Source organism: Procambarus clarkii, chromosome 16, assembly GCF_040958095.1.
Source record: "Procambarus clarkii isolate CNS0578487 chromosome 16, FALCON_Pclarkii_2.0, whole genome shotgun sequence".
Classification (NCBI taxonomy): domain Eukaryota; kingdom Metazoa; phylum Arthropoda; class Malacostraca; order Decapoda; family Cambaridae; genus Procambarus; species Procambarus clarkii.
The window spans coordinates 24,154,646-24,178,153 of record NC_091165.1 but is presented as its reverse complement, the minus strand read 5'-3'; positions in this window follow the sequence as shown (position 1 = coordinate 24,178,153).

The following is a 23,508-nucleotide window of genomic DNA, read 5'->3' as shown; positions in this document are numbered from 1 at the left end:
AACTCTTCAGCACGGGTGGGACACGAACAAGGGGACACAGGTGGAAACTTAGTACCCAGATGAGCCACAGAGACGTTAGAAAGAATTTTTTCAGTGTCAGAGTAGTTAATAAATGGAATGCATTAGGCAGTGATGTGGTGGAGGCTGAGTCCATACACAGTTTCAAATGTAGATATGATAGAGCCCAATAGGCTCAGGAACCTGTACACCAGTTGATTGACAGTTGAGAGGCGGGAACAAAGAGCCAAAGCTCAACCCCCGCAAGCACAATTAGGTGAGTACACACACACACACACACACACACACACACACACACACACACACACACACACACACACACACACACACACACACACACACACATACACACACATACACACACACACATGCACGCGTGCTAGATTTGCAATAATCTTCTAATGTATCAATCGAGATGAAAACCATCAAATATAGTACCAATATTTAAGACATACATATCTTGCAGACTTGGGCAGAGACTTACAGCGACGTGATTATAACACATAAAAAAGGATTAACTATTTATCGAAAAGAAAACGTAGCTTCAACAAAGAAAAATCCGCCCCGACACACTAGACTTGAGTCTCTCTATAACTTAACACCAATGAAACAAGAATGAGAAGGTTGGACGGATTACATTTTTCTAGGTTGTCCAAGAACCTTGCCACACCATATAGAGTTGAAGGCTGCTGCAAGAGATCGGTAAATAAGCTTGTTTAACGGGCCGGACATTGGTGAGGAAGTACCTGTTAAACTGTTGCAGTGAGAGGGGAGGGGAGAAACCAGTGACCAGAGGGGTTCCTCAGGTCTCAGTACTAGGACCCGCCGTGCTGTGTGTGTGTGTGTGTGTGTGTGTGTGTGTGTGTGACGACACAGTAAAGTGACTCCTGCGTGTCATTGTTCTCGCGTGCTGGAAAAGTGCTTAAAGAATTAAGACAATTGAGGACCGCAGGATACTGCTGTAATTGACTTAAAACGGGATAGCCAATATCGACCCAAGCAAATATGCCTTATTGGAGTGGGGTAAGGAACGAGGAGACCACAAGGCTAGTTCACCAGGAGACGACACCCCCAAGAATCAGAGATATGATTGTTTTTTCGAGTAGATATTATGTCATGTCTCCTTCTTGTAACACATATAAACACAATAACATAGGGAAATATACAAAGCTAGCAAAGTTACAAATACCTCTTGGGTGTCTGGGCAGGGAGGCAGTCAGGGTACTCACTGCTTATATGTGAGATCTTTGTTGGAGTATGAGAAAGTTCCCAAGACTTTCCACAAAGACTGGTTCTAGAACAGAGGATCGAAGTACCAGAAACAGGAGACAAAACGCGCCGTAAAAGGTTTTAAGGGGTATTGATAAAGCAGATCAGGACGAAATGTTTACCAGGTGCAAGAGATGAACAAGAGGCCATGGATGGAACCTAGACACAGATAGGCCATAAGTATAACAAAATATTTCTTCATCCTAATAGTTAATAGAATGAGTTAAGAGGCGATTGTCGTGGCTAATATCAGTCATGAGTTTAAATGTTGATAGAAATCTAGTCCGCATTAAATAACAGATGAAAAGACGAAAGCAAAGAGCAGACGCTTAGCCATGCAGGTACAAATAAGCGAGTACGTCACTATACGTGACATCTGAGGCTTCAAGAGTGACCAACTTTCCTATGAAAATTTAACTTTCCAGCATATTATACAACGAGAGAGAGAGAGAGAGCGAGAGAGACAGAGAGAGCCAGAGAGAGCCAGAGAGAAAGAGAGAGAGAGAGCGAGAGAGACAGAGAGATGACTAATACTCAGAGCAGCCTCTGTGATGTGTTAAATATTTCTAAAGCTAGGTGGAAAACTCCGCAATAAGAAATGCGTAGAAAAACCTCATCAAGTTCTATTAATATTATAATAAAATTCTTCTGCAGCCTCGGTCTCCTAGTTGTATGAAGGTGAATAATTTATAAAGTTCAACGTACGGTTCTCAGATTATATTTTCTACATAGTTTTAGGAGATGAGGCGCTTATTATTATTATTATTATTATTATTATTATTATTATTATTATTATTATTATTATTATTATTATTATAGTGTTTTTTATGTAGTTGAATATTTTAATGGTTTGTCCTCGAAGTATTCCCGGTATGCGCTGCCTTGGGGAAAATGGCTTCGCTCAGACATGCAACATAATACATTAATGTTTGATCATGTATAAAGCTGACTCTAAATTGAGCAGTGTAGACCCCTTGTGAGCGTTTTTGTAACCAATAATGAGTTCTGTAATTTAGGTTGTGATGGGCTGTGGGCGGTGCCTTTACGAGTAAGCTATGAGCTGTGAGCTATCTCTACAATAAGTAAGCTAACTACACAAAGCTTTCTGTGCATAGATTTTTTATCTTATGCAACACGGGAAGATTGTGAACATTTAGCTGTCTGAAACAACGCTGGTTTCTTTACCAAAAGCATGAAAGTGTCTAGTGATATAAACTCACCAGATGCCAATATACAGGAGGCAGGGCCCAAGAGCCAGGGGGCCAGATTCACGAAGCAGTTACGCAAGTACTTACGAACTTGTATATCTTTCCTCAATCTTTGACGGCTCTAGTTACATTTATTAAACAGTTTACAAGCATGAAAACTTCCAATTCAACTGTTGCTATTGTTATAAAGAGCCTCCTGGTGATTCGGAGCTCATTAACTGTTTAATAATTGGAAACAAACCCGCCAAAGATTGAGAAAAGATGTACAGGTTCGTAAGTGCTTGCGTAAGTTCTTTCGTGAATCTGGCCCCCAGATCTTGCTCCCCGCTGACTATATGAGTACTAATGTTAAGTGAGCCACATTATCTAATATCACATAATGTGAGGGGATATTCTAAATTGAAATCCCAGGCAATAAAGTTTATTGCCAGAGACAATTTTCTGCAACTTTATGATTGCCTATTACTTAAAGAGTTGTATAATATACAGAATATAATCCCGTCCCTGTAAGTATGATTATAGGAGCTACTAAGATTAATAATGTTTCCATTATGTTACACTGGGGTGTTTGGTTCAGGGTAGTATCTGTAATCATATAATGATTACAGATACTACAGATTTAGTATCTGTAATCATATAATGATTACAGATACTACAGATTTAGTATCTGTAATCATATAATGATTACAGATACTACAGATTTAGTATCTGTAATCATATAATGATTACAGATACTACAGATTTAGTTTCTGTAATCATATAATGATTACAGATACTACAGATTTAGTTTCTGTAATCATATAATGATTACAGATACTAAATCGACATTATTACTGACAATAGGTGCAGCTTATTCATGATAATGTTAATTATTATTGATAACTAAAGATAGTTTCAAGTAATCGGATGTAGTGAGCATACTATCTAAGATATTCATCTTGAATAGTGATTACATATATTGATTGTAGTTTAGTATAGCTTATAATTATAGATGATGAACTATATGGTCAGGCTATGAGCAATGATTATAGATTATCATTGATAATCGTTTTATATAATTAACTATAATTCATTACTAATGATTACACTCGTGAATGAAGACGTTTGTGATTATACATAATGCAGGCAATGAGTCACAATAACGTGGCTGAAATATGTTGACCAGACCACACACTAGAAAGTGAAGGGACGACGACGTTTCGGTCAGTCCTGGACCATTCTCAAGTCCATGAGTTGAGAATGTCGAGAAATCGACTTGAGAATGGTCCAGGACGGACCGAAACGTCGTCGTCCCTTCACCTTCTAGTGTGTGCTCTGGTCACCATTATACATAATAATCATAGGTGGGAGTATAGCCTACATAGATTATAGATTATATTTATAGATTATATCATAGATTATATTTAGATTATTGACAATTTTTGTACATGATGGCAGGACATATTATCAATGTGGGAGAACACTGAGCAGTATGTCAGTGTCTCCAAGACAAGACAAGTTCCTCAATGGAAAACAAAGACGCTCTTTGACGGATCGTGTGACGTTCTGTCAAGATACATGTTACATTTATGTGTTATTTATGCAAGCAGCGTTGTGTTCCCAGGACCAGATTTTGGCGTGTTGTGTTTCCCACTGGTTGACTGTCAAGTGCTCAGGAAGCAGTTCGTTGCAACAGTTGTCATCAAAGTGTTAAGATTAGGGTCATTAGTTAGAAGTGTATAGTGGGTGTAGTACAGGTTCTAAATTAAGCCATTGACATATGTGGAGAGCTAGTGTCACAATTTATATGTTTTGTCAATTTTGTAACTTGCTCATCAAGATTGTAACTTGCTTAGCTAAATGAATTGTGGGGTTCAGTCCCTGAGCCCATTATGTGCCTCTGTAACCCTTTCCACTACCGCCCACGGGATGGGTATGGGGTGCATAATAAATGAACTAAACTAACTAAAATAGTGGGTGTAAACTGCGTGTCTCCGGTGGTAATGTTTTCTTGCCGAGTGGTTGCCTGTCTAATTGATTGTGACACTCTTTATTAACGTAACGCAAAGGATTCTCAAGTTGTTGAAAGTAGTGGTTAACTTGTTAATAAACTTATTAGCATTAACGACTCTTTCCGTCAGATCTATCTATCTCTTAGTGACATTGGCTGACCTCAGTGACTCGCGTGACAGCTTTCATCTAATCTGTCACCTGCGTCTCATGTAAAGGGTGAGTAGCACGATCAACGTGTTTCACAACCCATAAGTACATCTTTTTCTTGAGTAGGCCACCCACAGTGAAGCCGTAACTCTACTGTGGACCTGGCAAAGTGATGTCTAGGCTGCTACCGTCTGCAAGTGGTGGTGGGGGTGGAATTATATGACTTACATACAATTCCATAAGAATTGTATGTAAGTCTTACATACAATTCATATGTATGTAAGACTTCTATTGGAAGTGGAAGCGGTTGGAAAAGCGAGGATTTTCACACACTGAGAATGATGGAAAGGTGATACTAGGAATGAGAAGAAAGATTCGCAGATTGCTTCATGAGGACCTGGGCCAGCCATGCGGGTGGACATGATAATGGCTACTTGAATTAAACACAGTCAAATGTAATATTCTGAAAATATGGGTGTACGGGAGAGATCTCAGGAGAAGTACAGATTGGGAGGAGACAATTGCTTGAATCAGGAAAATAAAAGTATCTGAAAGTTGGTTCAAAACCCAGTCTGAGAGTGGAGACACACGTTAACAAAATATCATGTTTCAAAGATAAAACGCTAAAATATGTGATTGGAATTGAATAAATGCATTAAACAACCGATGATCTATTAAGGCAGTGCTTAGGAGCTGAAGCTCGACACTTCAAATACATTTAGGTAAGTACGTACGCAAATTACACGCGCACGGTACACAGGCAGGGTACACAGCCAGGGTACACAGCCAGGGTACATAGGCAGGGTATACAGCCAGGGTACACAGCCAGGGTACACAGCCAGGGTACACAGCCAGGGTACACAGCCAGGGTACACAGCCAGGGTACATAGGCAGGGTATACAGCCAGGGTACACAGCCAGGGTACACAGCCAGGGTACACAGCCAGGGTACACAGCCAGGGTACACAGCCAGGGTACACAACCAGGGTACACAGCCAGGGTACACAGCCAGGGTACACAACCAGGGTACATAGGCAGGGTATACAGCCAGGGTATACAGCCAGGGTACACAGCCAGGGTACACAGCCAGGGTACACAACCAGGGTATACAGCCAGGGTACACAGCCAGGGTACACAGCCAGGGTACACAGCCAGGGTACATAGGCAGGGTATACAGCCAGGGTACACAGCCAGGGTACACAGCCAGGGTACACAACCAGGGTATACAGCCAGGGTACACAGCCAGGGTACACAGCCAGGGTACACAGCCAGGGTACACAGCCAGGGTACACAGCCAGGGTACACAGCCAGGGTACACAGCCAGGGTACACAACCAGGGTACACAACCAGGGTACATAGCCAGGGTACACAGGCAGGGTACACAGCCAGGGTACACAACCAGGGTACACAGCCACGGTACACAACCAGGGTACACAGCCAGGGTACATAGCCAGGGTACACAACCAGGGTACATAGCCAGGGTACACAGGCAGGGTACACAGCCAGGGTACACAGCCAGGGTACACAGCCACGGTACACAACCACGGCACACAGCCAGGGTACACAGGCAGGGTACACAACCAGGGTACACAACCAGGGTACATAGCCAGGGTACACAGGCAGGGTACACAGCCAGGGTACACAGCCAGGGTACACAGCCAGGGTACACAGCCAGGGTACACAGCCAGGGTACACAACCACGGTACACAGCCAGGGTACACAGCCAGAATACACAACCAGGGTACACAGGCAGGGTACACAGCCAGGGTACACAACCACGGTACACAACCACGGTACACAGCCAGGGTACACAGGCAGGGTACACAGGCAAGGTACACAACCAGGGTACACAACCAGGGTACACAGGCAAGGTACACAACCAGGGTACACAACCAGGGTACACAGCCAGGGTACACAACCACGGTACACAGCCACGGTACACAACCAGGGTACACAGCCAGGGTACACAACCACGGTACACAGCCACGGTACACAACCAGGGTACACAGCCAGGGTACACAACCACGGTACACAGCCACGGTACACAACCAGGGTACACAGGCAGGGTACACAGCCACGGTACACAAGCAGGGTACACAGGCAAGGTACACAACCAGGGTACACAACCAGGGTACACAACCAGGGTACACAGCCAGGGTACACAACCAGGGTACACAACCAGGGTACACAACCAGGGTACACAGGCAGGGTACACAGCCACGGTACACAAGCAGGGTACACAGGCAAGGTACACAACCAGGGTACACAACCAGGGTACACAACCAGGGTACACAGCCAGGGTACACAACCACGGTACACAGCCACGGTACACAACCACGGTACACAGCCACGGTACACAAGCAGGGTACACAGCCACAGTACACAACCAGGGTACACAGCCAGGGTACACAACCAGGGTACACAGCCAGGGTACACAGCCACGGTACACAACCAGGGTACACAGCCACGGTACACAAGCAGGGTACACAGGCAAGGTACACACACCTCCTCCAACATAGCTTGGGTGACAGGAGCGAGTTCCCTATTAGCTCAAAATCAAAGTCGTTTTCCTTTTTGGCAGGTGCTCATCCTGTCTGCTGCTTTCTCGAGTTTTACTCGCATCAAAGCCCCTCTGAAATTGCCTCCACAGTGTTGCCAACCCCCCCAATAACATACGCGGATTTTTAGCAGTGTTGCCAGCTCCCACTGCATCCTAAGTCTTAGTAGCGGTTTTAACCGATTTTATAGCACATTTTTATTTTATTTTCGGACCCTCAAGACGATAGAACCCTCGTTAACATTGTCAAATATGCCTGACATAGAACCCTGGGAGCGACGTGTAACAACCCCTCCCATTGGGGTTTTAAATTTGTTGCCACATCAATTTTGTTGCCACATCAAATCTAATCTCATCTAGTAACAGTATTCAGTGTTAACTCTAACATAATCATTGAGAGAACAGACTTGTGTCATCTGGGCAAGGAAACGAGAATTGGTCCAGGACCGACCGAAACGTCCTCACATAAGGGTCCAGGACCGACCGAAACGTTCTCACATAAGGGTCCAGGACCGACCGAAACGTCCTCACATAAGGGTCAGAGACCGACCGAAACGTCCTCACATAAGGGTCCAGGACCGACCGAAACGTCCTCACATAAGGGTCAGAGACCGACCGAAACGTCCTCACTTTCATTTTACACTTGTGGGTTGCGGTTAGTTGTGTTAAGCCCCGTTATTGTGACCTGTACAATATTCATATGGAAAAGGTCAGAATTTTTACGATTGGATAAATGTGAGTTTCCCAATATAAGAAATGGTTTTAATGCCAAAGAAAAGTAAATCAAAATCAGATAAAAATTAACGAAAAATTCTGTATATATAATTATGGCAACTGGCCTATTTTAGTTTAGATATAGTGTCCAAAAGGAAGAGGAGAAACTGCTAACAATATTTATAATTTGCCGATTTTGTAAAAATAAAGGTGAAAGTGTAGATTTCGGACTTCCTTACTGCATAAACCAAATATAGCAATAAAGATAATTATTTAAGAAGAACTCCTCAATGAATACAAAATTGACACTTTCAGTATTATCTTTTTTCAACTTTAATAAATACACGAAAGCTCGTGCAACCATTAACGTGCATCAACTTAACACTCATGTATTCCAAACAACATTCCTACATACAAAATCATATTTTTTGGGCTAGATATGAACACATGTAATTCTTTTATTTTTTAATCCTTTGGATACGAGGAAAAGTTGAATTTATCTGTGCTTTATAAAGCCCCTGAAGCATCCTGTGAAATAGGGATAAAAATTCAAGCCAGAGAAACAATCAGACACATCAGTCTGACATTTTCACGCCTCGTCTCTCCACTCTCAGCGCCATGCTATGAAAAATACACCCGTGTATTTTATAGTTACTGTTGTTGTATTGTATCGTTTTATTTTTTGATTACTAAAGCCATTCATGCGGGCGTAGGAGCGGTCGCCCGTGACAGACAAAGCTGGATCACCGAAAAATGGGGGAAAAAAATAATAATGGAAAAATGAATAAGAGAGGTGAGGCTTCCGGGTGTCCAAACATTGGGTTGTTGTCTGTGGCGTGACGAGTTGAGATTGTGTGTTGTTACTGGCGTCTGCAGGTCAAGGGTAGTTGTAGCTCAGCACCTGCCGCTTGTTAGTAGTGCGTGGTTGTGTGGTTACCTAGCAGCACTTGTCTAACAGAGCTGGGTTCCGTTTGGGGTTGGGTTTTAAGCCTATTAACCATATCTAAAAATAACATTTTGACCAGCGAAAAGTCTATTTAAAATAGAATATCTGTCTGTCCATCCAAAGTAGGCAAGAAGCTTGGAACTAACGTCACCCAACTTTCCAAGAGGACACATGGGGGGCATGGGAGTGTTTTAGACCATTCGAGGGTCGGCCCCAGGGCTTTCCTTAAAGAAATATTAGCATCTGTAGCGACCCCCTTTGCATTTTTCATGAAATCTGAAATAAGGGATTAGTTTTCCGTTGAGTTACTATGTTTTTTTTCTTTTTAGTTCTTCATAATAATTATATTTTCTGAGAGAAGCGAGAGAGGGATGGGACAAAGACGGAGGATTTTGGGAGAGAGGGAAGGCGATGGAGGAGAAAGGTGGACAGGGTGGGAGAGGAAGAGAGGGATGTTGGGTGAGAAGGAGAAAGTATGAGAGGTGAGGGGAGAAAGGGAAGGATAGGCGGATAAAGCTGGAGCGGGAGGAGGAATGAGAAGGAGAGATGGCGCAGAAAGGTGGAAAAGTGAGGAATGAGCGGAGGGAGGAGATGGAGAGGTGAGAGAGGAGGGAGATTGTGGGAGAGTGGAAGGAGACCCAGGTACAGCAGGGTACACCATCTAGATATAGTATACTCCTGAACACAGTCCATGACTAAAGTAAACTCTCAAATGATTGACCGTGAAGCGGAGCGCACCTTTTGGTGTACATATCTTTGTGTGCAATAATTTTCAAACCCGAGCTTTATCTCCTGGGTCCCACCTTACAAGTGTCGGTCGTCTAGTGCATTGACTCAACTCTTTCGCTCCTCTTCATATTTGCCTCTAAATCTGAGGATAGATATAGCTAATATTATTTCCTGTGCTAATTCATTGTGGTAACTGCCCGTATGTTAATGATCCTGTTCTTGATATCAATGTATTAATAACCTGAGTTATTCTCAGGTTATTCTCAGCTTCTAGGTATATCTTCTCATTCTCTTGATATTCAGCTTAAATATTCAATCTTTTTCTGTCGATTCCTCAAGGTATTTTGTAAATCTAGGGCATGTTCTCTCAGTTTTTTTTCTCATTGGGACATTAGATTCAGTTCCATCAAAGTAAAAAGTCCAATCGTTTTAGTATAGCTTGCCTTCTACCGAACATCTGCACGTTTTCGATTTCTTTAAAAATTTTGATGTAGGGAAATGGTATCTATAGTATTCCATGGGCGAACTATGTGTTGATACGACCAACATGTAACATAGTGCTTTCAGGCCACTGTATTGAACTTTACAATCACGTCCTAAAACAAATGACTAAGTTATACAACTTCAAGACAACCAGTAAGGTAATGTCTTAACTACCAACCAGTAACGTACTTGTCGAGTGAACGGAGAAGAACGTTATGTGTTTAGAATAATTCTAAATTCAAATTGTCTCAAATGGAATTAATTCTTGCCAATTGTGCAGGTGTCAATAAACTTGCCTATCATTCCTGCACCAGGAGACACGCCTCCCTTCGTCACCTCCAGAGCTCACATGGGCTCCCATCACCTGCCTGCGCCCCTCTAAGTCTACCATAATTACCTTGAAGTTAAATGGAGAGAGATACACGACTGGCATTTCCCACTCAAAACTCGTCTGTCTAAAGTTACAGATGCGGTCACTGAAGGTCAGGACACTTACACTAAACTTATCAAAATAGGACATGGTTCCTAGTAATCAACTTAAACCATGTTCAGGGTTGTTGAACGTTATAGGGAACAAGAATAAATTAAGGAACTTAGCATCAGGTGAAGGTGTCACTGAACATTTCAATCACCCTAAATAAGCCAGACTGATGATTATGGGCGCAAGCCAAGACGCTGTAAATGACAAGAGTATGACAGACTCCGTCATCTCTACGCCCATTCCAGCTGCTCAGAGAACGAGTCAACAGCGATCTTCACCCTTGACCTCTTTTGTTTTTACAGCAAGAGCTCGACAACATGTGTGACCGTTCATGCCCACATACCATGGACGATGGCTGCACTTGACTCGTTCTCCAGCACTCCTTCCATTATTGTATGCATCATAAGCATATTATGCTTTTAAAAACCTGAAAAATAACATCTATAATTTTTAAATGTAGAAGTAATCTTTACACAATAACACACAAGTTTACAAGGTGATTTAGTAATAATTACAAAGTTATATTTACTAACCACTTACCCCGTTCATGACAGTATATTATGCTGGAGAAGCATCAAGCCATCACATGCTCCTCGTTGCAGTAATCCAATATTTCAGATAAATTAATCCACATTCAACAGCTTTTTCCTGGGCTTTGTCCTGTGTGTCCACCAGGTACATAGTTCTAGTACTTATATACAGAAAAGCGAGGGAGAGGTGTGGTCAGTGATGTGACGCTGAGGGACTTGAAGGACTGTATCTTACGTGTTCAGTATATGAAGTATTAATTTAGCAAGAAGGGGAGCAGTGTTGACATTTCCTCTGCTCTGTCAGACACCCTTTTAGAGTTTGATATCTGCAGATTCTATACATAATCCCATAATGTTGTTTTCCTCTTCTTCGATGAGTTCAGTAACCCTGAAGTTCATTGAGGGTCACACCAACATAATACTAGGATTAAGTCCTTTTGAACAGCAAGGTGGGCTGAAGACTTCAACATTAACAGCTTCTCAATAAAGAAATTACATTGTCAGATCTCAGACGCAATATAAGGAACTGAACAAACAACAAAGCGAATATCTTGACAGGGTACCATACTTTTCTGTGACACAAACGATATGCCGTGACATACCGTACTCCTCTGACCATTGGTTCTATGGATCAGTGTATTGTTGAAGTCGTCCAATGCAAGAACAGTATTCGACTATAAAGTAGACCTGGGGTCAGATTCACGAAAGAACTTACGCAAACACTTACGAACGTGTACATCTTTCCTCAATCTTTGACGGCTTTGGTTACATTTATTAAACAGTTTACAAGCATGAAAACTTGCCAATCAACTGTTGTTATTGTTATAAACAGCTTCCTGGTGCTTCGGATCTCATTAACTCTTTAATAATTGTAAACAAAGCCGCCAAAGATTGAGAAAAGATGTAAAGGTTCGTAAGTGCTTGCGTAAGTGCTTTCGTGAATCTGGCCCCTGGATCACTTATTAGATGCATGATGGTCACATATTAGCCGCCGTTGACATTGCAGCTACATATGGTGGGGAAAGTTACATATAGCTCATCAGATTTACATTTAAATGTTCTGAAACCATAACACTAATCAATATTGATATATATAAGCATCAGTGTGGTAGAAAAAAATGTCGATAAGTATAAATGTCAGCGGTGCCGAAAAAGCAAAGTTCACGTAGTAGTTGACATTTGCCTGTGTAACAAAGCGTTAACACAGAGCTGTCTTATGTAGCAACTTTAACGACGCTGTAAATGTCTAAATAATTCCCCCATCATTTATGCCAGACAAAATAGAAAGGAATTTACAGAGTCACACTTTAAGCTAAAACTGAACCATCCACTGGCGGGAGATTGACTTGGAGTAAAGGTTGGGAACGCCTCCTCTCTCTCTCTCTCTCCCGCTTGTCCTGCAGAGACAAAAGGTCATGTTATAGATTTTAGGTGTGAGGTTCCCCTGTAGTTCAACGCTGAGGTGTAATAGAAAACGGAAGGTCTGATGACCCTGGGCTGCTGCAACCTGTTCTCTTAATTTGCTACTGATAAAAATGCAATTGTTTCTGCCTAACATTAAGCGTTCGAACCGAAGCATCGCACCTAACCTATCGAGGTCTATTCTGTTACAAACATGACGCTGTGATAGGACGGGTCCCTCACGAAGTAATATTTAGCGTTTATGGTCTTCGGGTTTCCAGCAGTGGTTACAAGGAAACGCTATACACAGCTGGAAATATAGGTCTATATATGACACGAAAAATAAGTATTGACTTATAAAAATAAGTCAATACTTATTTGACAATAAAAATAAAATAAGTTGCTTATTGAAAAATAAGCAACTTGACGATTGCATTAAACTACAAATTGTTCGAAAGGCTTAGCTAGGGTGATGACGGTCCACCCGGCAAGCTCATTTAGGCCAGTACGCCAAGGTGAGTATATCTGTGCGAGTGTGTACATATAAACACACTCCAAGCTACGCCAGGAGAGTAACACTCCAAGGTAAAAAATATGTTATGAGAACACTCCCGCAAACCCGACTGGATTAACACACACACACACACACACACACACACACACACACACACACACACACACACACACACACACACACACACACACACACACACACATACACACACACACACACACACACACACACACACTGGACATGACAACATTCTGAATTATGTAATACTAAAGTGCTCCCAAGCCGAAGATAAATTCATTCCAAACCGGAGAGGCAGCAGCGATGCTCTGAAACCTATAGTTTAGCAGTACCTGAAAGTTAATATGTACACCAGGGCGAGTGACCAGGACGAGAGACCAGGGCGAGAGACCAGGGGGAGAGACCAGGGCGAGAGACCAAATTGAACACCCATGCAAATCAAAGGAACGCCTGAAAAGATTATTTCAAGTATGCGGTTAGTGAAGATGTGTCAAGAGCTGGTAAGAAATAGGAAAGACAGACCTCACACACACACACACACACACACACACACACACACACACACACACACACACACACACACACACACACACACACACACACACACACACACACACACACACACTGGGGTCCCAAACAGTAATGATCCAATTGAATTGGAGGTAAAAACCGTCAAACAGTCAGATAAGTACGCAATAGAACCCATGGGGTTTGTGAACGAGTAGTCTCCTTACGACTAAGAGGCCAGGTTCAGGAGCTAAAGCCTGATCCCCCCCCTCTCTTCACTAGTCAATCTTCTACCTCTCCGTCAGCCACATTGTCGCGCAAGGAAATATTCTCAGATCAACAAAATTAGAATATTTTTAATACCGAGGCATCGTAAATATCAGAAAACAGTAATGTATTCATGGCCCGTCCGCTTGAGTATTAAAGTGATCCATATTTTCTCCCAGCCTTTGTTGATTTATGTTTGTTTTGAACTGTTAGATTAACTTTAATTATAGATATATTGATTGGTGTAGTTTAAGTCTCAGCGCATCTAGGAATATGTGGAGGAGCTGGGTAAGTGGGGGATGAGGAGGATGGGAAATGTGTTTTTTTTGGGGGGTGATGCTTGGGTTATGTGTTGATGTGTTGATGGATCTTTTATGTCTGTGTGTACTCCCCAAGCTGTTGTGTCCCGTCTCTCTCGATCTTCACTCGACTGATGTACAGGTTTCCGAGCCTTTTGGGCTGTGTCATATCTTTATTTGAAGCTGTTTATGGTGTCTGCCTACGTCACTTTATTTTTCCCTGACACTATTTATTAATTATGATGTCAGTTCGGTTCATATGAGTGTTTTGTTTCCATCAGTGGCTCCTTTGCTCGTACACCAACCAGGCGACCTAGTCTGTGCATCTTGTATGTGGTGATCATGTCACTCCTGTTTCATCTCTGGTGCAGCAACGTGAGGATCAGTTTAGTTTTTTTTCGTAATACATTAGTCTGAAGGCTTGTCCAACTTGAATTTTTGGATGGAATCTAGAGATACAAATGGTTAAAATCTACACACACACGCACGCACGCACGCACGCACGCACGCACGCACGCACGCACGCACGCACACACACACACACACACACACACACACACACACACACACACGCTCACAACAAATTCATACTCAGCGTTTTCTCATAGGGGTTTGCCATGGATCATCCGGCGTAGAGTTTTCCGCTGATCTCAGCCCAACTTATGATGCAGGGTCAGGCTCCGGGGACCCCAGCAGCTGAGGCTCCGTCGTTGCCCCGACCCTAACCCGCTAAGACAGCCCGCACGGCCAGACGGGGGCCACTTATTTATATATGCACAGCCTTCTCTTCAAGCCTTTACAACTCTCTATCACAATAAATTTAGACTGAAAACACGATCCAGATCTCATCCAGCTCTTCAGAGAAGGGGGGGGGGGGTCGTGCCCAAGATACAGTAAGCATTTCCACTCTGGATCACGACACTGAGGCGCTGGAACAGGAAACTGGCCGTTCTTGAGCCTTCAGTTTGCCTAATGAATTCCTCACCCACCTCCATTAGGAACTTAAGTGGACATTGAACCCAGGCTGTCAGGGTTTCAGAGCCTATTGGCACGAACCTGTAACAACGTTCTAGGTTCCTGTACTTACTAGTTTTCTGGGTTTTCCTGAAGGTGGCAGCCCCGCCTCCCTTAACTGTGCTGTAAGGTAGATAGGTATCAACCAATGTAGACGCACACGTTTAGTCCCACACGACCTGTTTACCTTCCCTCCATGGCTGCAGGGTGACTCCATCTGGGCGTTTTTGGCTGTTGTCAGGTCTGCACAACTGAGGTTCCCTTTGTGCTGGACACCCAGCTGAAGCCAAACTTCTCTTGATGATGTCATTGACTGCTTCATGTCTGGCAATCTTTCCCTGTGACTTACGACAGATGAGACCATGGCTGCCGTATTGGTCTGCCCGTGCATGGCCGCAAATACACCGGTGTTCGGTGGAGATAGGGGCGGCAAGGTGCAGGGCAACACCAATACTTAGGGTCCGATGGTCCAGGCGGGTGCCCAAGGCAGAAATAGGGACAGCCAATAGGAAGTCCCCGGCATGGGGAGCTTGCACAGCTAGAAGACGCCCTTTGTCCTTTCCAGAAGCTGTCTCTAGCAATGCTGTGGCAATATATATATATATATATATATATATATATATATATATATATATATATATATATATATATATATATATATATGCAACAATGATCACAAAAACACTGATCCAAGTATGCAGAATAACCACATGTGAAAAATAGAAAATGCTTAACGCGTTTTCGGCTAATTCGCCTTCATCAGAGCAAGGTAGAATCCTACCTTGCAAAGTAGGATTCTACCTTGCTCTGATGAAGGCGAATTAGCCGAAAACGCGTTAAGCATTTTCTATTTTTCACATGTGGTTATTCTGCATATATATATATATATATATATATATATATATATATATATATATATATATATATATATATATATATATATATATATATATATATATATATATATATATATATATATATATATATATATATGCATACGTTCAAATTGAAATATTTAACGGAGAATATAAAAAGAAGATTCGTGCATTTTACGTGTGTAAAAATTGAGAACAAAATATTCGAGGAAATCGTTAATACAGTGACGGCGCCGTAATTCAAGACTCGGAGCTTCACTGCTTATTAATAAACATCAGAGTCCTCCTTGAATCCACAATCAAAAAGGTATTATGCAAATGCTATACGGGCGATTGGTTTCGAATCAGTCGTGAAGGGGATCTGTACGGGACTGAATATTCAGTTGCGGACGTGATACTGTTTTGATGAGGCAGGCGGGGCAGACCCACGCTTGCTTAACATGTGTCTCTCAATCTTTGTCTTTCCTTCTCTCTCTCTCTCTCTCTCTCTCTCTCTCTCTCTCTCTCTCTCTCTCTCTCTCTCTCTCTCTCTCTCTCTCTCTCTCTCTCTCTCTCTCGCCGTATATGTCATTTATTGATTATCTGTATCACTATATCCCAGTTGATGGCTTCATTTGTGTCGGGATGTCAATTTTCTGTTTGTTTTTCTTTCTGTCTTTTCGCATTTCAGTCTCATGGGGAATATATTTTGCATCTCTGCTCATCCCCCCTCCCCTCTCCCTGTGTCTCCCTTTGTATGTCTTAGTTGACGCCGCATTCCTATTTTCTTGGCGTTCTTTTGTTTGTCTGTGCAACAACCTGTCTCTGTGTCTTCCTCCTCCTCTTACGTGCCCGTCTCCGACCGTCTATGTACTTAACTTTAACGTTTATTTGTTAAGTCTTCCCGCCTCACAAAAGAGTTATCACGTCCCGTTCGCCTCGTGTCGCGCCTTTGTCTCGCAGGGTGCACAAGACCCTGATAATTTTGCCTTCAACCATTGTCCAGAAAATGAATGAGCTGGCTCCTTGTAGCAGCAGCGGGTTCAGACTAATTTCCTCCCTCAGAGCTTGATTAGCATGTCCTCACGGCCCGCTGGTTCCCCCACTCCAGTGCTGTCTTGTGACCCAGTGAGGACTTCCTCAACACCTCCTTACCAGTCTGATCAACCACCTCCTAGGAGGGGGTGTTTAATTGTTATTGCTTTTAGGGTCGCCTAAGGCACGGATTTCTATGTTTTAATTCATTAAGGAAGGGGAAATATGTTGTAAGTTTATGATGCCGACCGGGAGATGTTTCTCTCAGGGTGTTGGACATTACCGCCCGCTTTATGCTGTTTAACGTGGGTAAAGGATACATAAAGTACGCCTGACTTTACCTGGTTGCAATAAGACCCTCAGGTGGATGATGCTCTCAGCTGTTTGGTTCAGTCGACGCGAGGCCTGGATCCACTTCTGGGAAGGGCAAAAATGCATATACACACCATTTAATGTCGCTTGGAGACTAACTGGCTCCTCTTAAACACCTGCGCTCAGCCAGCTCTCTCTCTCTCTCTCTCTCTCTCTCTCTCTCTCTCTCTCTCTCTCTCTCTCTCTCTCTCTCTCTCTCTCTCTCTCTCTCTCTCTCTCTCTCTCTCTCTCTCTCTCTCTCTCTCTCTCTCCCTCTCTCTCTCTCTCTCCTTGGGTTTCTCTGGTGCACTTTTACATTGAATACTTCACAGACGCTCTGATTTTGGCTTCTCTTATTCCCTCATCTTGCCTTGACTTACCATGATTTTCTTATAAATATCTGTTCTTAGATTATTCGCTCCAGTTCTCACTTTAGTTTTCTCTGTCTCACAAACTCTCCTCTTCACTTCATTGTCACCACCTCACGCTCTTCTACTCACACTCACACCCACTCTCTCCCGCTCTTCTTTCCCAGGCCTTCCCATCTCCTCCTTCTCCTTACCGAGAGATTTATCTTACTGCCCGGGTCTTCTCGCCCAGCATCCAATAATTTCCCCAAATAGTCATTCCAATATTGTCCCAATTCACTCCAATTTCTCTTTTCCAACACTCAGTTTTCATCTCATTTCAAGGTAGTCTTATGGGGTATCTCTGCTATCTTCATTGGCTCTTACTTTCATTTTATGTTTTGCCAAATCTGTTCTGTCATTCTCATGCCAGCTCGCAGGGTAATACTGCTTGTCCAGTCTTATCCGTCCATCGCTAGATGAGGCCTCCACCGAGGCTGTGAAAGTGTTTGATACTTTTATTTTTATTGACACATTTAGGTACATAGGTACATCTGCGTTTGTGCAGCTAACGTAGACAATATAAAGGAGAGTATAGTGTGTGTCAAAAACTAGCTACCCTGACCGGTTTCTGGTTAAACCTCTACGGAATTCAGTCTGATTGACCAATAGCAGGTTCTCATTAGCACGAATAAATGCGAAATGAGTTGTTATGTGAGACTTTGAGTGTGTGTATTCACCTAGTTGTATTCACCTGATGTGTGTGTGTGTGTGTGTGTGTGTGTGTGTGTGTGTGTGTGTGTGTGTGTGTGTGTGTGTGCGTGTGTGTGTGTGTGTGTGTGTGTGTGTGTGTGTGTGTGTGTGTGTGTGTGTGTGTGTGTGTGTGCGTGTGTGTGTGTGTGTGTGTGTGTGCGCGTGTGTGTGTGTTTCCACCCTGACTGATACTTATATGCTCTTCGATTTTGGTGAAGAGAGTCAATCTCTTATGCTGAAAATTTATCATTTAAACATTTTACTTAAGAAAGTATTATTAGAAAAATATCGTTTAAAATTAATCTGCATAAAAGAGTTTATTCGGAGCAAATGTTATAAACTCCATTTATTAAAGTTTTGCAATTATTGATCTATAATTTAGGATAGAGCAATAAATAATGGACACATAGTCCGATAACTGCCATTTTAGTGTTGGGCTTAAGACGTATCACCCTCTGGAAGATTACAGCACTCGCCACACTAACGCACTTCACAACCCGCAAGAAGTCTTTTATGTCTTCAACATTGTCCATGACTAAGGAAATCTCTCAGTGTAGGAACACCGAGAAGTGGACTACACCTCTCCGTGTGTGTGTGTGTGTGTACCAGTTACAATGACTCCTGGATTTTGATCAACATAGCTAGTAAATTAACCTCTAGTATTTGTTATTAACGAATTAAGATTTTATTTTTTGGGAATAATATTAAAATTCGTAATTAATTTTCAAGCTTTAATGTTTTGAATTTAAGTAATAACAATAAATGGCATTAATTAAGTAACAACTTCTTGAGCAAGAAGCAGCACAACAGATCTTCCACTACAGTTGACCGGAAAATGGAACTAGATAGTAGAGAGGATACATACGTCATAGCCTGAAGTATTTTACAGTGACTGGCATAAAGATCTGGGATGTAAGCTTAAGAGCCTTGAAGTTGATGGGGAACTTTGCATCATTGAAAACTACCTGAATAACTGATCCTTGCAGGATGTCGTCAACACTAAGGCGAGTTCACCCCGAGGTAGTGTCGAACATTCTACTTCGATGATATTCTGAAGTTGATACCAAGGGCAAGCGCTTATGCAGATAAGCGTACATTAACATTTTCTTGAGATTTAAACATAAATAGCGTCATGAAACCCTTACAACTCTCTTGGGGACAACGGCAGCAAGTTACTGTTGTCCCAGAAAAAAACACCCGATGGCTACCTCACCGAGACACCAAATATACCTTACTGTTACGACATTACTCAAGAAAGCACTGATTTACAATATGTTACTTCACTTACCATATTTTGCGTGAACATTTAAGAGGATCTGTCCTTCACAAGACATTTCAAAAATTTTGCAGCCAAATTTCCCGAGAAAGTAGACGCTGCGAAGGTTAGCGCTCAACGTAAGTGCTAAGTGGTGTATAACACTACCTACCAAATTATTTATTTATTTATTTATTTATTTATTTATTTATTTATATACAAGAAGGTACATTGGGTTTGTGAGAATACATAGCATAGTATTTACAATCTTGTAAAGCCACTAGTAAGCGCAGCGTTCCGGGCAGAATGGAATTAGAATGGGTAGAATAAAGTACTCGTCACTCCATTCGGATTCCTGTCTCCACTCTAATCTAAAGTTGTTACACAAAACTCAAGACAATGCCGCGTATCTAGTAAGAAATAAACTCAATGTGTCTAACCCAATCTTTAGACACTTATTCTCAAGCACAAAAAGATGTGGTCTGTTTGTTTGTATTCTACAAAGTACATAAAATGCTTGCTCACAATTTAGCTTCTCGACAAGTGCCTCAAGAATAAAGTACCAAACAAGAGGTGCTATATGTAACATCCAGATCATTATTCCATTTGCACGAACAGAACAGTTTCGACGCCCTTATCATCCGGGATTCGAAAAATAACAAGACCTGTTTTGGAAACATACTGGCGACAAAGGCTACGAGGAATCTTGTAACGAACGGCTAATAACACACAACAGTTTTCAGTAAAGGTATAAAATCTCCGCATTATTACTTATAACTGTACACAAAAAAATCCAATTCCTCCTTGCAAACTCCAAAATAAACTGAAGCAAGTGAATAACGGAATAAGATGAAAGGAAACGTGTTGGTATGCCTCGCCCTGCCCGAGTGTCCAACCCAGGACCACCCTAGAAACACAAACCGAAACTATCTCTATTTTCCGCTTGTTACAACTTGTAATAAAGTTGTTACATCTTGGCTTAACGTGTTTATGACGTATTAGAACGTTGTTACAACTTGCTGTATTGGTTGTTATAACTGGTTAGGAGGTGTTATAACTTGTTCGAACGTTGTACCAACGTTGTAGTTTTGGTGTGTGTTTGGCGGGCAGTTGGTTGTGAGCACTTTTAAGCTTTCAGTTTCTTCTTTTCCGTCAGACAAGGGAAGGTATGCGCGCACCCGTCGACTCCTGTACTCTAGCCCGTCATGTGTAGCTGATGGTATACCATCCCAGTTCACGTTGCATCCACACAGTATAAGCCGTCGTTGACTTACATGTTGCACTCCATCCTTCTTCTTGTGGGGTTCGTTTTATGCATCTTTATATTCGTATTACGTTCTCTAATCCATATTCGTTTGTTAACTTTTATTAATACCTTTAGTAATGTAAATTTTCAGCCAATGGTTTTACCTTGTCTTTACTGAAGGAATCTCTAATGCCTGTCTTACATAAACGTCTGTTGAGATTTAACTCTTTCGTGGGTGAGCTGTTATTAGATACACGAAAAGCTTAAAAAATCAATGTCAATCAGTGTGCCGTTGACAGTATACTTTAGTTTGTCATTAAGTACTTCCGTTTTCTGTAAAGGTAAATTTCCTTTAAGTTTCGTAGAAAACGACTTGATATGAGCTAACTTCGTTTTTATCAAGTTCCTTATCTCAACATTAGGTTTCTCATCCTAATAAGCGTTTGTATTTTTAAATCAATGATTTCTTATCACTATTTGTGCTTTCCCGCCACAGCTTCTTAATACTCCACGTTGTCCTACTCTTTGCAAGAAAATTCTACTGAGCTCGCCTCTTGCTCAACTATTCAAACTATTTACCTGAGTTTACTTGAGTTTACTTGAGTTTCCCTGAGAGTCACCAACACTAGTGGCCTAAAAGAGGACAGGAAGCAGGCGGCTTGTCGAAGCCCCCACCCCCCAATTGCCTTGAGGATCTTTTCCTGTTGTACCTTAAAAATTAACAATGTTTTGGCATTTACGGCTTCGGCGGGTAGGCGGGTCCATGGGTTAATAACCCTTTGGGTAAAAAAGCATCTCCTCTTCTCAGTCCTACATTGTGGCTTGTTGAGTTTGAACCCGTTGCTCCTTGTGTGTGTTACATCTGACCTTTTGTAGAAATTTTCCGGATCAACATCCTCCAAATTGTTCAGTATTTTCAAGATTTCAGTAAGAGCCACCCTGACATGCCTGGTTTGCAGTGTTGTTAGCCCTGTGGTCCTCAACCGTTCCTGGTGAGTTGACTTAGCTCTGGAATGATTTTTATCGCCCGGTGTTGCACCTTCTCCAGAGCAGCTATATATTTAGCAAGGGTGGTACATGAGCAAGGGGACATAGGTAGAAAGTTAGTGCTCAAATGAGCCACAGAGACATTAGAAAGATTTTTTTTTTTTACTGTCAGAGTAGTTAAAAAATGGGATGCATTAGGGAACAATGTGGTGGAGACAGACTCCATACACCGTTTCAAATGTAGATATGATAGAGCCTAATAGGCTCCAGAATCTGTACACCAGTTGATTGACAGTTTAGAGGCGAGACCAAAGAGCTAAAGCTCAACCCCCGCAAGCAAAACTAGGTGAGTACACCCGCACACAGTGCAATCGGTAAGGCTTGCCAGCCTGCTTGTAAAGTTTGCCAGCTTACCTGTAGGTTTGCCTGTCTTTCAACATTACTGTTTAATTACGCATGTTTGAATCTGTCTGGTGGACACTAATGATCTATCCTGAGTTATTCCCTCTGCTGCCCTCTTCATGTAATCTCTCCTTACAACTCTCCCTTCACTTTATTGTTCCTCTCATTCTCTCACTCTCTCTCCTCTGCACCATCACATTGTCAGTAATGACCATGGTTTCTTTTGCTCTTTCTGCTCACCATCACACATTCTCCCACCATCACTCTCCCATCCACTATCACTCCCTCCCACCATCACACCCACCCACCATCACCCTCCCACCCACCATCACTCCCACCCACCACCATCACCCTCCCACCACCATCACACCCTCCCACCACCATCACACCCTCCCACCCACCATCACACCCTCCCACCCACCACCCTCCCACCACCATCACACCCTCCCAGTACTGTGCTTCACTGGGCAGATGCCAATACTGTCTGCAGGATTCCGAACACTCAATCACAGTGAGAGTTACAAGACACCATCAAAGGGCCGGTCCTCTCCTCATTCTCTCTTTCTCTTTATTTCTTCCTCTATCTTTGTTTGTGTCTGAGTCTGTCCCTAAATCTTTATCTCTCTGTTTCGTGATGTTTCTGTTTCCTTGTTTCGCTCTCTGTCTCTCGCGAAGATTGCTTGAGGTCGTTTTTTTTTTTGCTTATTTTAACGCTTCTGAATCTGTTTCATGAGAACCAATACGTCGCTGGAGTAGTGAAGTGCTTCAGGAGGCTGTTGGGAGAGGTGGTGAGAGGTGTGTTGATGCCCTGTATTATGACGTGCCCCTCTCTCTCTCTCTCTCTCTCTCTCTCTCTCTCTCTCTCTCTCTCTCTCTCTCTCTCTCTCTCTCTCTCTCTCTCTCTCTCTCTCTCTCTCTCTCTCTCTCTCTCAATTCCCTCCCTCCCCTCCCTACCTTTCCCTTCTCTCTGTCATTCCTTTAACACAAGGACTTCTTGTCTGGTGTTTGCAGCTCTCATAAAGTAGATCTTCCTGACATCTTGTGTCCTATTTGAATATCCAATTTTCCAATCATTTTCACTTTTCTCTTTCTATTTGTCTCATTTTCATTTTTTTAATATTATACTACTCTAAAGATTCACTTTTGAATTGTGTAAGTGATCATCTTAGTCCCCTGCTCTTCCTC